Below are 13790 nucleotides of genomic sequence, written 5' to 3'. Positions count from 1 at the left end.
ATCAAATGATCCTATTTTCAGAATTTGAGAAAAACTCAAATATGAAAATAACGAAATCCCCAACTCTCTCCGAGGGTCCTTGAGTTGCGTGAAATTTCTAGGATCAACCAGAAAGCAATAAAATATGATATGCAATGATGATCTATTGTATAACATTCCAAATTGAAAATTTGGGATGTTACAAACCTACCCCCCTTAAGATGAATCTCGCCCTCGAGATTCGGGTTGGCTAGAAAATAGGTGAGGGTGGTCCTTCGGCAATTCTTCCTCTCGCTCCCAGGTGGCTTCATCCTCCGTGTGGTGGCTCCACTGAACCTTGCAAAACTTGATAACCTTGCTGCGGGTGACTCGACTGGCATACTCTAGAATCTTGACTGGTTTCTCCTCATAGGTCAAATCACTGTCCAACTGAATCGCTTCCAGTGGCACTGTATCTCTCAGTGGTATATCAGCCATCTCTGCGTGGCACTTCTTCAACTGGGAAACGTGGAACACATCGTGAACTCCTGTCAATCCTTCGGGCAATTCCAACATATAGGCTACTTCTCCCATACGTTCCAAAATTTATATGGGCCTACAAAACGTGGCGCTAACTTTCCCTTAACTCCAAAGCGCTTAAGTCCTCGAAGTGGTGATACTCGAAGATAAACTCAGTCTCCGACTTCGTAAACTCTCTCCTTTCATTTAGAATCTGCATAACTCTTCTGCCTGGATTGGGCTACCTTGAGCCTATCGCGAATCAATTTTACTTTCTGTTCAGACTCCTTAATCAGATCCGGTCCAAACAGCTGGCGGTCTCCAACTTCATCCCAAGACAATGGGGTCCTGCACCTCTTTCCGTACAAGGCTTCGAAAGGGGCATCTTCAAACTGGATTGATAACTGTTGTTGTAAGAGAACTCTGCATATGGCAAATTCTCGTCCCAACTAGATCTGTAATCTAGCGCACAAGCTCTTAACATATCCTCCAAAATCTGATTGACTCTCTCGGTCTGTCCATCTGTCTGCGGATGGAAAGTTGTACTAAACTCTAGTCTGGTACCCAAAGTTTCATGCATCTGATTCCAGAACTTTGAGGTAAATTGGGTTCCTTTATATGATACAATGCTCTTTCGAACTCCATGCAGACATACGATTCTGGTCATGTATATCTTTGCCAACTTTGCACTGGTATAGGTAGTCTTCACTGGAATGAAATGAGCTACCTTTGTCAAACGATCGACTACAACCCATATTGAGTCATAGCCTGAACGAGTTCTGGGTAAACCCATAATAAAATCCATGCCTAACTTATCCCACTTCCATTCGGGTATCGGCAATGGCTGTAGCAATCCTGCTGGCTTCTGATGCTCTGCCTTTACTCTCTGACATACATCACAAACTGCTACATACTCCGCAATATCCTTCTTTATTCCGGTGCCCCAGAAAGTATCCTTCAAATCCAAATACATCTTGGTATTCCTGGGTGAATCGAATATGGTGAATCATGTGCCTCTTGCAGAATTAACTTCCTGATATCCGAATCATTAGGCACATAAACACGGTCTTCAAACCATAGGGTATCGTGCTCATCCTCACGAAATCCCTTAGCTTTTCCTTTGCTCATTTTCTCCTTAATAGAGGCAATCTCCTTGTCAGTCCTTTGAGCTTCTCAGATCTTATCCATCAAGGTAGACTGAATCTCCAATGCTGCTACATATCCTCTCGGAACTATCTCCAAACATAGCTCATGAAGATTTTCAGTTAACTCCCCTGGTAAATCTACCGTCATTAAGGTGTTGACATGGCTTTTACGGCTCAACACGTCAGCTACTACGTTAGCCTTTCTGGGGTGATAATGTAATCTCATATCATAATCCTTGATGAGCTCCAACCATCTTCTTTGCCTGAGATTCAACTCTTTCTGCGTGAAAATATACTTCAAACTCTTGTGATCCGTGTACACCTCGCAATGGTTTCCAATGAGAAAGTGTCTCCAAGTTTTCAATGCATGCACTACGGCTGCTAACTCCAAATCATGCGTAGCATAATTCAACTCATGAGGCTTAAGCTGTCGTGAGGCATATGAAACAACTCTTCCTTCCTGCATAAGCACTGCTCCAAGTCCTCGACGTGAAGCGTCGCAATACACCTCATAATCCTTGGTCTGATCTGGCAAAATCAACACAGGTGATGTAACCAGACGTTTCTTCAACTCCTGGAAACTAGCCTCACACTCCTCGGTCCATTTGAACTTGGTATCCTTCTTCAACAACTCCGTCATAGGCTTCGCAATCTTTGAGAAATTCTCAATGAATCTCCGGTTCTATCCTGTGAGTCCAAGAAAACTCCGGATCTCTCCAACTGTTGTTGGCGCTTCCCAATTGGTCACGGTATCAACTTTAGTGGGATCTACTACTATACCTTCTCCCGATATAACGTGTCCGAGAAATCCAACTTCCTTCAACCAAAACTCACATTTTCTATACTTGGCATATAATTGATGTTCTCTGAGCTTTCCAAGTACCAAACGCAAATGCTCCTTATGCTTGTCGGCGTTCTGGGAACGGGGGTCCCCAGACTTGCCTGCCTGCGGCCTGCGGCGTGGCTCAAAGGGGGACCCAGCACGGCCCATCTTCACCAAGACAAACCCAAGACCCTCGCGAGGGGCCAAGCCTCGCGGGGCGGACGACGCGAAGCTTCCTCAGGCACGGCCTCGTCAGGCTGGCTCACGAGGAGGCGGAGAGATCAAGGCGGGGTACCTCACGAGATGCCCATGACGCAAGCCATGACAACTCAGGGCGCCAGGCGGGTGCCAGCTCGCGCGGCGTCCTCCTTTCCTCTTTGGTGCATAGGGACAAGCGCAGCTGCGGAGTACCGAGGCATCAGGCAAAGGTTGCCATTTCGGTGCAACGAGACCAAGACCAGGAGGACTACGAGACGGAGGTGACCGTGGAGCCCAAGACGGCGTCATCACCTGAGCTTTGCGCAGGCGAAGACTACTTTTGTCAGGATAGCTTATACTTGCTGTCCCCCTTCAAATTAGCCCGCCATTGTTGGCTCCCTTCCCGCTCAATATTTGGGAAGAGGACCAGGGCCTCTATAAATAGGACCAGCCACCCACACAGCAAGGGGTCGGCTAAAGGAGGGCAGAGAGAGACAGAGGGAGAGAGAGAGAGAAAGGTGTCTGAACTCCTCCCAGCAGTTCATCTCCTCAGCCAAGAACAGACCCTCGCGAGGCTGTTCTTCCTCTTATTGTTCATCATCATCAGCCCAAGAGGCAATCCACACACCACACACTGGAGTAGGGTATTACACCACAACGGTGGCCCGAACCAGTATAAACCCTGTGTCTCTTGTGTTGTTCTTTCCTTAATTTAGATCCTAGCATGGCGGAGGGGTGAAGGTAGGTAGGAGGCGAAATCTCCGCGCGCACCCCAGTGTTCGAACCTCAAGGGTCTGCCGGAACCCGAAATCCGACATTTGGCGCACCAGGTAGGGGTGCGCCGGAATTCGTCTTCCACCGCCCCGTTCTCCTCCGACCGTCACGCCCATGTCTGACGCTCGTCGGGCCCACGCCGAGCGCCGGGCCACACTCGCTTCCCGCGTCGCCCAGAAGGCCCCTGTCGGCGGGCATCCACGCCGTTCCCCGTCACCTGCCGTCAACGCCGCCACCGGCCCGGCGGGTGACGAGCGGCAAGCATCGTCCCAGCATCCGTCCGTGTGGCAAGAAGGCCGCACCGCAACTCCCTCGCTCGCCCCAGCTGGATCTTCGTCCCGCGCGCTCCGCGCGCCCATGGAGGCTCAGGCTGCACTCATCGCGGCAAACGAGCTCCTGCGCTACCGTCCCATCGATGACGTCTACGAAGAATGGCTCGACCATGTCGCCGAGCTCGTCCACGCTGCAGGGGGCTCTTCCGCGCCATCCGTTCCGCTGCACTGCACCCCGCCCCGCGCGGGCGAAGAGGCTCCGGCGGCGCCCCGGCTGCCTCCTCCTCAAGAAGACGCCATGGCTCCAAGGCGCATGGCCCCTGGGCGGAACCCTCTCCATCAGGTGCGAGCGCAGCAAGAACAGAGCTGCCAAGAAGTCCCTCGCCCGCCAGAAGCTGCCCGGGCGCTCCCTGCTCCAGCACGTCGCGACCATCCCCCTGCTCCAGCGCGTGGGGACATGCAAGACCAGGCTCTCCGTCACCTAAGGCCTCCCGTGGCCATAGCAGGCTGCCGCGCCTACACCACCGAACTACGCAGCATCGCATGGCCCGGCAAGTTCAAACCAGACCTGCCTCCTCGCTACGACGGCACGGCCGACCCTGCGGAGTTCCTCCAGCTCTATGAGCTGGGCATCGAAGCTGCCAACGGAGACGAGAAGGTCATGGCGAACTAGTTTCCCATGGCGCTCAAGGACGGGGCCCGCACCTGGCTCCTGAACCTGGCTCCAGGCACAATCTCCTCCTGGGAAGAGATGCGCACCCGCTTCATCGCCAACTTCCAAGGTACTCACGACCGGCCACCCGCCGTGAGCGACATGCGCCGCATCAAGCAACAACCCGGGGAAACCCTGCAGAAGTACATCCAGCGCTTCAACAACGCACGCCTCAAGATCCCCAAGGTGACTGAGGAGGCCATCATCTCAGCTTTCTCCGACGGCGTGCGCAACGTCAAGATGAAGGAGGAGCTGGCGATGCATGAAGACCTGTGCACTTCCTTGGAGCTGTTCACCTTGGCAAACAAGTGCGCCAGGGCTGAGGAGGGGCGTCTCTCCCTCCTCGATCTGCCTGCCGCAGACCCAGAAGAGAAGAAGCTCAAGGCCAAGGATGTGAAGCGCAAGGGGGCTGCAGTGCTCGCGGCAGAACCAGACACCAAGCGGGGCAGAGATCAGCCCGAACCTCCCAAGGGCAGCCGGTACTGCGTGTTAACCTCCACACCCACAACACCAACGAATGCCAAGAACTCCGAGCCGTGCGTGAAGGAAGGATTGGCCGTCGCCCCGACCGCGGTGACCAGGGCTACGGTCGAGGAGGAGGGAGAAACGCAGGACGCTGGGAAGACTGTGGGCCGCGCCAAGGGTGGCGCGACCAACCTCGCGAGGATCGCTGGCAAGACCCGCCTCGCGAGAGAGGATGGAGGGATCAGCCTCGCGAGGGAGACTGGAGGGATCAGCCTCGCGAGGATCGCCCGCTAGGCAACGTAGGCCTCCCATCGCTGCCACCGCAGCCAAGGAGAAACGAGGACCGCCATCAGGACGAGGAGGCTGGGGGCTTCCAGGAGCCGTGCACGATCGCCTACATCCTGGGCGGAGCTCAAGCCCCAGCCTCTCAGCGCATCTTCAAGCAGTTCGCCCATGAAGTGAACGCAATACTCCCCAGACTCGAAGCCACACGCCCTCTCAGGTGGTCGGCGTGCGCCATCACGTTCAGCTCAAGTGTGCGGCAACAGCTGGAGTCCTCCCGATGCTTTGTTCCCTAATCATCAGCAACGTGGTGGTCACCAAGACCCTCATCGATGGCGGGGCCAGGCTCAACGTCCTATCCGTGGAGACGTTCAACAACCTCCAAGTGCCCTGCAACCAGTTTCAGCCAGCCAAGCCCTTCTCCGTTATCACTGACGGCTCCACAGTCCCGATTGGGCAGGTCCGCCTCCCTGTCACCTTCGGGGCACGCGACAACTACCGCACCGAGCTCATCGACTTCCACGTCGCTCCCATTCGCCTGCCGTACAACGCCATCCTTGGGTACCCAGCGCTGGCCAAGTTCATGGCCGTAACTCACCACGGCTACAACGTCCTCAAGATGCCAGGAAGCGGCGGAGTCATCACGGTGCCCTGTGAAGAGAAGGACGCGATGTGTTCCCTGGAACGAGCCTTTCAGGCCGCGTCACTGGAAGACCCGGGTCATGGAAGCAGGAGGCCTCCCGAGACCACCCCCAAGAAGAAGAAGACATCGTCCGGCTCGACCACTCAGGAGGCAGGCCCCTCTGGGCCCGCGCCTGCCCAGGGGGAGCCTCCCTCCATCGCCTAGGAAAGCGCGCCTGGCGCCCTTCCCAGGCAGGGCTCGGGGGCTCTCCCCTGGAGGGCCACCGACCTAGCTAGGGTCATGAGGGAGGCGCTTGGGCACCACATGGAGGCGTGTTTTGAAGCACGTTTCCCTCAAGAAGGAGCAAGGCAAGGAGATCCAGACCCACAGGAGTTCGTTAGCAAGGCCATTCAGGAGCTACAGGAGTCAATTGTCATGAGAGGCGCCCGCCGCCTGCCAGCAGTGGCCTCCCATCCAGGCGAGGATGGTGGGCTGCGCGTCTGCATCAACATACCAGGGCTCAACCGAGTCGTCTCTCTGGAGCGCCTCTGGCCCTCGCGAGTGGGGCGCTGCGGAGGTCCACCCCACAGCTACGTTCGCATGCCTTACGGCTTGCCGAACGCGGCAGACGCGTACCAGCGCCTCATGAGGGGCATCATGAAGGTACGAGAGGCCAGGCGTTCTGCAGCCCTGGCAGAGATGGAGATGGCCCGCGAGGAGCCGCCAGCGCCTCCGGAGCCTCCCGAGGCCCCTGGGCCTGGGGGCTCGTGAGGATCGGCTCCCGCAGCCCCCCGAGCCTGCTACACCAACACCCCTTCATCCTCAACATCATCAGGTGACATCTTTCGACTTTTATTTCCGGCTGGGAGCGCCCCCAGGGCTGCATTATTCCCAGGCTGCGTGGGTCCGTCCCTGCGGCGTGTATCCCTTTGTTCCATGTTGTTAGCTTACCTTGTTGGGGGCGCCCCTCAGGCTGCATGACCCCCAAATCGCTCGGGCCTGACCCAGTGATCTCCACATTCCCAGCATCTATTTGAAGGAATCCACTCCTTCACGGCTAATGTGTTTTACCTAGTTGCCTACTCAGCTGACGCCAACTAACGGAGCTGCTCCCGAACGGCACGACGCTTGCGCATGGGTCCGTCCCTGCAACGCCGACAAACCTGGATGGCTGAGCTCTGGCCGCAGCAGCCCCGCATAGCGTCACCTCATCAAGCCTTCAGTGCCTCACTACCCCTCGGAAGCAACCAACGGCTGACCATCAATTGTATGGTAACCCCTTGCTTTTTCTATGATGGACCTGCATGACCTCCTGAAGGAGCTGCGTCAGGCGAGGCTCTTGCTGTGCCTCCTACGCTCTCGTCCGCGCGAACCTCTTGCACGTTAAAGGGGGGGTGCCTGAGCATCGCGACTCAGGGCTCCTACTGGCTCTCCAGCCCTCACCCTCTGGCCTTGACCACGGCATCGCGACCTGGCATACCAGCGACGGCTGAGATTCGCTCGAGGGCCGGGACCCGAGGATGTAGAGCAGAAAGGGGAGCTAAGGCGAGAGGGAGGAGACACACGAGGACCTCGCCAAGCAACCCCGCTCCTGCCGACGCATGGACCCGGCCGCACACCAAAGAGCGGCCCCTGACCCTCAAGATAAGTTATCGCCCGGAAGCGCCAGCTACCGTGGCACCATCCCCGCACCTAATGCTATCCCTTATTAGCAACGCCGCTCCCCTTTCTCACCAAACAACGACTACTTGGGCGCCAAAGGGGACCTCCTGAGCATCGCGACTCAGGGGATCTTACCGGACTCCGGGTCACTCACCTCCTGGCCTTGACCACGACATCGCGACCTGGCATACCAGCAACGGCTGAAGCCGCCTTGGGACTGGGACCTGTCGGCGCAGAGCACCAAGCCCTCATGAGGTTCGAAAGGGAGGACTGAGCTAAGATGGAATGAGCAACTCGCGCAATTCTACGACAAGGGTTATATATACAAGACAGGATCACAGGCACCTTACAAGCCCCTACGAGACGCGTTTTTGATTCCTCGCAGGGAACGGATCCTAAAGGGACACAAACTACACGCGTCCCTGCAAAAGACGCCATCATCAACAGTGGGCCGTCAAGCACCGACGCCAACGCCATCCAGATCAGAGTTGGCGGCGGCCTGACAAGCCCACCCTGCTCTAGGAGCGGCGCCGGCTCGGGGGCTCGTAGCTGTCGTCGCTCGTCTCCGGAGTCGCGAAGAGCTCGCCGGAGTCGTTGGAACCTCTGACGAACCTCCGATGCCTCCACCACCTGAGAAGCCTCCAAGGGAGTGGGTGGCGTGCCCAGTCCTCGTCACAGCAGGGCCCTGGCCACCTTCCCCGGGGCAGCACTCCAGTCGGCGCCCGCTCGCATCGAAGACCTTGAAGAGCATCACCGAAACACCGTCGAAGTCCAAGTGGATCGCGAAGACTCCCCTTGTCCTGCAAACCCGGGCGATCTCCCTCCAGCCCCGGGTCATGTAGACCTCGCCCATGGCGACGACCGCGACCTCTGCCTCGGTCGCGAGGGTGCTGCAGCCGGTGTGCTGCAGCCAGAGCTCCAGGGGCTCCCCCTGCAGGATGATGGAGGCGAAGAAGGGAGGCAGGCGAATCCAAGACTGAAGAGGAATGGCGACATGGAGCATGAACTCTTGGGAGGAGCCCTCGGTGTGGACCCCAGGGGGGACGACCCACACCTTCGTGACCCGTCGGTGCCAACGGTGGCGCCGCCCGTGCCGGTCAGCATCAGCTCCTTCGGCGCCCTCGACGTGGGCGAACAATGGAAGCGGGAACCCCGGCGGCGCCCGCTCGCCCCAAGACCTCAGCACCACCTGAAGGGCCCCTTCGTCCGGGCCATGGGGGATGAGCCGTTTCTTCGGCGGGAGAGGGTCTGGCCCCTCTCAGGGAGCCTTTCCCTTCTCTGCCGTCGAGAATCGGCGGACCGGAGCCATCGTAGCAAGACGGAGCAAGGATCGGGAAGAAGGAGAAGCAAGGAGGGGTGGACTGGAAGGGCGCGCGCCGTTCCGTACTTATGGCTGGCGAAGGCCAACCGCTGGCCTCCACGATCGCATGTAATCATGACCCGTTTTTGCATGCAGGGACTTGTCCCATCCGTGCAGTTGCCGAGGCGTCGTGGGGAAGTGGAGGCGCCCACGTCCAATCAACCACCACGCGGCGCCCAAGGCCGCAGGCTGTTAGGGCCCGCGACACTTCGCTCTTGCCCTTCCGCCTCCCTGCACGGCCAAGTCCGGCCGCGCCTTGGGCCCGAGGGCTACTGTCGGCGTTCTAGGAACAAGGGTCCCCAGACTTGCCTGCCTGCGGCCTTCGGCGTGGCTCAAAGGGGAGCCCAGCACGGCCCATCTTCACCAACACAAACCCAAGACCCTCGCGAGGGGCCAAGCCTCACGGGGCGGACGACGCGAAGCTTCCTTAGGCACGGCCTCGTCAGGCTGGCTCACGAGGAGGCGGAGAGATCAAGGCGGGGTACCTCACAAGATGCCCATGACGCAAGCCATGACAACTCAGGGCGCCAGCCGGGTGCTAGCCCGCGCGGCGTCCTCCTTTCCTCTTTGGTGCAAAGGGGGCAAGCGCAGCCGCAGAGTACCGAGGCATCAGGCAAAGGTTGCCATTTCGGTGCAACGAGACCAATACCAGGAGGACTACGAGATGGAGGTCACCGTGGAGCCCAAGACGGCGTCATCACCAGAGCTTTGCGCAGGTGAAGACTACTTTTGTCAGGATAGCTTATACTTGTTGTCCCCCTTCAAATTAGCCCGCCATTGTTGGCTCCCTTCCTGCTCAATATTTGGGAAGAGGACCAGGGCCTCCCACACAGCAAGGGGGTCGGCCAAAGGAGAGCAGAGAGAGAGAGAGAAAGGTGGCTGAACTCCTCCCAGCAGTTCATCGCCTCAGCCAAGAACAGACCTTCGCGAGGTTGTTCTTCCTTGTATTGTTCATCATCATCAGCCCAAGAGGCAATCCACACACCACACACTGGAGTAGGGTATTACACCACAACGGTGGCCCGAACCAGTATAAACCCTGTGTCTCTTGTGTTGTTCTTTCCTTAGTTTAGATCCTAGCATGGCGGAGGGTGCAGGTAGGTAGGAGGCAAAATCTCCGCGCGCACCCCAGTGTTCGAACCTCAAGGGTCTGTCGGAACCCGAAATTCGACAATGCTCCTCTTCATTCTTGGAGTAAACCAGGATATCATCAATGAACACTACAACAAACTTATCCAGAAACTCCATAAACACCTTGTTCACCATGTTCATGAAATATGCAGGTGCGTTAGTCAGACCAAATGACATAACGGTATACTCGTACAGCCCATACCTGGTGGTAAAAAACGTCTTAGGTATATCCTATTCTCGAATCTTCAACTGGTGGTATCCTGATCACAGATCGATCTTGGAAAATACCTTAGCTCCTTGCAATCGATCAAACAGATCATTGATCATTGGTAGTGGGTACTTGTTCTTGATGGTTACTTCATTCAATCCTCGGTAATCGACAACCATCCTTAACGATCCATCCTTCTTTTCCACTAGAAGTACTGGCGATCCCCAAGGTGAAGAACTTGGGCGAATATATCCTTTATCCAGTAACTCCTTAATATGCTTCTTAATCTCCACCAAATCCTTTGTGGGCATCCTATATGGTCTCTTTGATATTGGCCCTGTGCCTGGCAAAAGCTCAATCAAAAACTCAATATCTCTATCTGGTGGCATGCCTGGCAATTCCTCTGGAAATACATCCGGCAAATCCTTCACCACTGGTACTTCCTCCTGCACAACTCCTGTTAAACAATTTACTTGAGTCCTCTTTGGCACATGGCGGGATACATACTTGATCCTTCTTCCTTCTGGGGTGGTAAGCAAAATTGACTTACTGGCACATTCAATATTCCCTTCATACTTTGACAACCAATCCATGCCTAATATCACATCAAATACTTGAGATTCCAACACGATTAGGTCTGAGGGAAATACGTAGTTACCAATCCTTAATGGTAACCGATCACACCATAGGCTAGCCATATACTCTGCTCCAGGCAAGGTTACTAACATGGGTGACCTAAGGGCTTGGGTTGGCAGTTTATACTTATCCACAAATCCCCTTGATATGTATGAATGCGATGCACCAGTATCAAAAAGAACGATTGCAGTAAATGACTTAACCAAAAACTTACCGATTACTACATCCGACTGCTCTTCAACCTCCTCCACGTTAACGTGGTTCACCTGTCCCCTGTTGAAAGGGTTCAGCTTCTTCCCAGAGCTTCCATTGCCATTTCCATTATGGGATTCAGGACATTCGTTAGCATAATGTCCAGTCTTCTTGCACTTAAAGCAAGTGACTTGGCTCAGGTCTTTCTTGGCTGGGGTTGATGGGTTGGTGCGGTTCTGGCCGTTGCTTCCTCCATTCCCATTACCATTCTTGGGGCCATTGCGATTGTGCGATCTATCTCCTCCATGGGTATGCTGAAAATGTCCTCCCGGTCTAGGGGTAAAACGTGGCTTCTGCTGAGCTCCTGAATTGTACTTCCCTTGTCCATACTTCCTCTTGCGATTCTCAATCTGCTGCTGCTTCCCTTCAATCATGAGAGCACGATCTACCAACTCCTGGTAGTTGTTGAAGGTTGCTACCATCAACTGCATGCTCAACTCATCATTCAATCCTTCCAGAAATTTCTCCTGCTTAGCTGCATCCGTAGCAACGTCATCTGGGGCATAACGTGCTGGCTTACTAAAGTCCTCCACATACTGGCCAACTGTCCGTCCTCCTTGGCGCAAGTTGCGAAACTCTCGCTTCTTCATGGACATAGCTCCTGATGAAACATGGGCAGTACGAAAAGCCTGCTGAAACTGGTCCCACGTGACAGTGTCGACAGGGAAAGTGGTTGTGAAATTCTCCCACCATGATGCTGCGGGTCCTTCCAGCTGATGTGCGGCAAACTTCACCTTTTCTGCATCTGTGCATCCTGCCGTGGTCAACTCTCTTGCTGTCTTGCGGAGCCAATCATCTGCTACTATCGGCTCGGTGCTACTGGAAACACCGGTGGATTCAGCCTAAGAAAACGGGCCAAGTGATCAACAGGTGGTGGTGGTGGTGGTGGGTTGTTGTTGTTGTTCCCCTGATTCTGATTCTGGACTAGCAACTGCATCAACGTGTTCTGCTGTTGGATCAATTGGGTGAGCTCCGGTGGGAAGGTAAATCCGGGGTCACGTCTCGGAGGCATCTGAGGGTTTAGAAAATATGAGATTTAAGAATAGAGGGGGTCTAAAGAGAAAACACTACACATATGCACATGAGACAAAAGCAAACAATTCACTTCATTCAATCAATCAAACAAGGGCATACAATCGATCTAACTATCACAAAAGTGCTGGAACTACTATATTTACATGGTGGACTACTACTACTGATGGGGTGGTCTACTAGAAATATTCTTTGGTTGCAGACTCCATGATATCTGCTCCAGCTTCATCAACATAGTCGTCATCGCTATCATCTGGATCCGAGTCAGTGTCGTCGATGATGATGTAGTCTTCCGGGCGAATCTCCTTGGGTTCTTCGTCTTCTTCTACTGGTGTAGGGCCTCCCATAAATATTCCAATCTTCTTGATCAGATCGTCATTCTTCTCCACTAATACTTCGATTTCCTCTTCATAATCTTCACGTGTAGCCTTGAGTTCTTCCTCCAGTTCCTTGATTCTTGTCCTCGCCTTCTTCAGATCTATCATGTCGGCGCACATCTGGTTCTCCTGACGTCGAATGTGTTGGTTTAACTCCTGGATAAAAGCTGCAACTGATCTATCCTTCCTGGTGCTGATCATGTCCCAGTTCTCATCTCGGCTCCCACAAATCTGGTAGATAGTATCCTTTAGATCATTGCGGTAAACTTCTCCAATGCGTCCCATGGCGATGTGAGCTGCCATGCTCTTTCCTAGATTCCAAGTTCGTGCATCAAAAGAAAACTCTATGAGCTTAGTGACTAGCATGAATGTCCTTCCTGGAACTTGAACTTGAATCATCCATCGCTCTTCTTCAGGTAGAGTGGCGTTGTAGGTTCCGGTGAAGCTTGGTACTCCTATGTTCAGGTATCTAGTGACTTCCTTCAAGTGACGTCCAAAGGGTGTATCTTCATCCGGTTGCGTGAACTTGTTCCTTGCATCCGCCATCCTAAAAGAGTAGAAAAGATGAGATGCCAGAAGGAGAAGAGTGAGTAGTGATCTAGGGCTTTAGCTTAGTGGTCGTGTCCTATAGTCAGCGTGTGCTCTGATACCATCTTGTAGCGACCAGACCTCAAACGGTCCAATTTCTGTGCTCCGGTGTCATCACTGGATCAGTAATGCTGACACCACACAGTACTTGAAGGATTTATAATAGAGTAGCAATCACACACCTATTACATAGAGTGTCTCAAAAGAGAACTTATTAAAATAAATATGGCTTAAGGCCATCTAATAACGATAACAGCGGAAGGCTTGGAAGATAGGTGAGTCCATCAACTCCAACGACATCACTGAGTATAGTACCACGACCTAAGGCACCTTAATCATCGTCTGAAAAGTCTGCAACATTAATGTTGCAGCCCAAAATGGGTCAGCACATGGAATATGCTGGCAATGTAACACATAGAGAGTAATAAAAGAATGTGGCTATTCTATATGCATATATGGCTGGTGGAAAGCCCTATGGTTACAGTTTTGCGTAAAGCCAATTTTTCCCTACTACAAAGGAATAAATTTTATTTAACTATCATGGTAGTTGTTAAACATTGAGAATGGTTGACAGCATTCTCAATCCCAATTAAGCATCATCAGTAAAAACCCAACAAAAATTAATTAGAGTAACATGATGAGATTCACATGATAATCCAGGTACTAGATACTCAAGATGTCCATAACCGGGGACACGGCTAATCATGATTAGTTTATACACTCTGCAGAGGTTTGCACACTTTTCCCCACAAGACCCGATCTCCTCCGTTGGAT

This window comes from Triticum urartu, chromosome 7 (assembly GCF_003073215.2).
Source record: "Triticum urartu cultivar G1812 chromosome 7, Tu2.1, whole genome shotgun sequence".
Taxonomy (NCBI): Eukaryota; Viridiplantae; Streptophyta; class Magnoliopsida; order Poales; family Poaceae; genus Triticum; species Triticum urartu.
The sequence above is the reverse complement of the archived record's forward strand: the minus strand, read 5'-3'. Positions refer to the sequence as shown.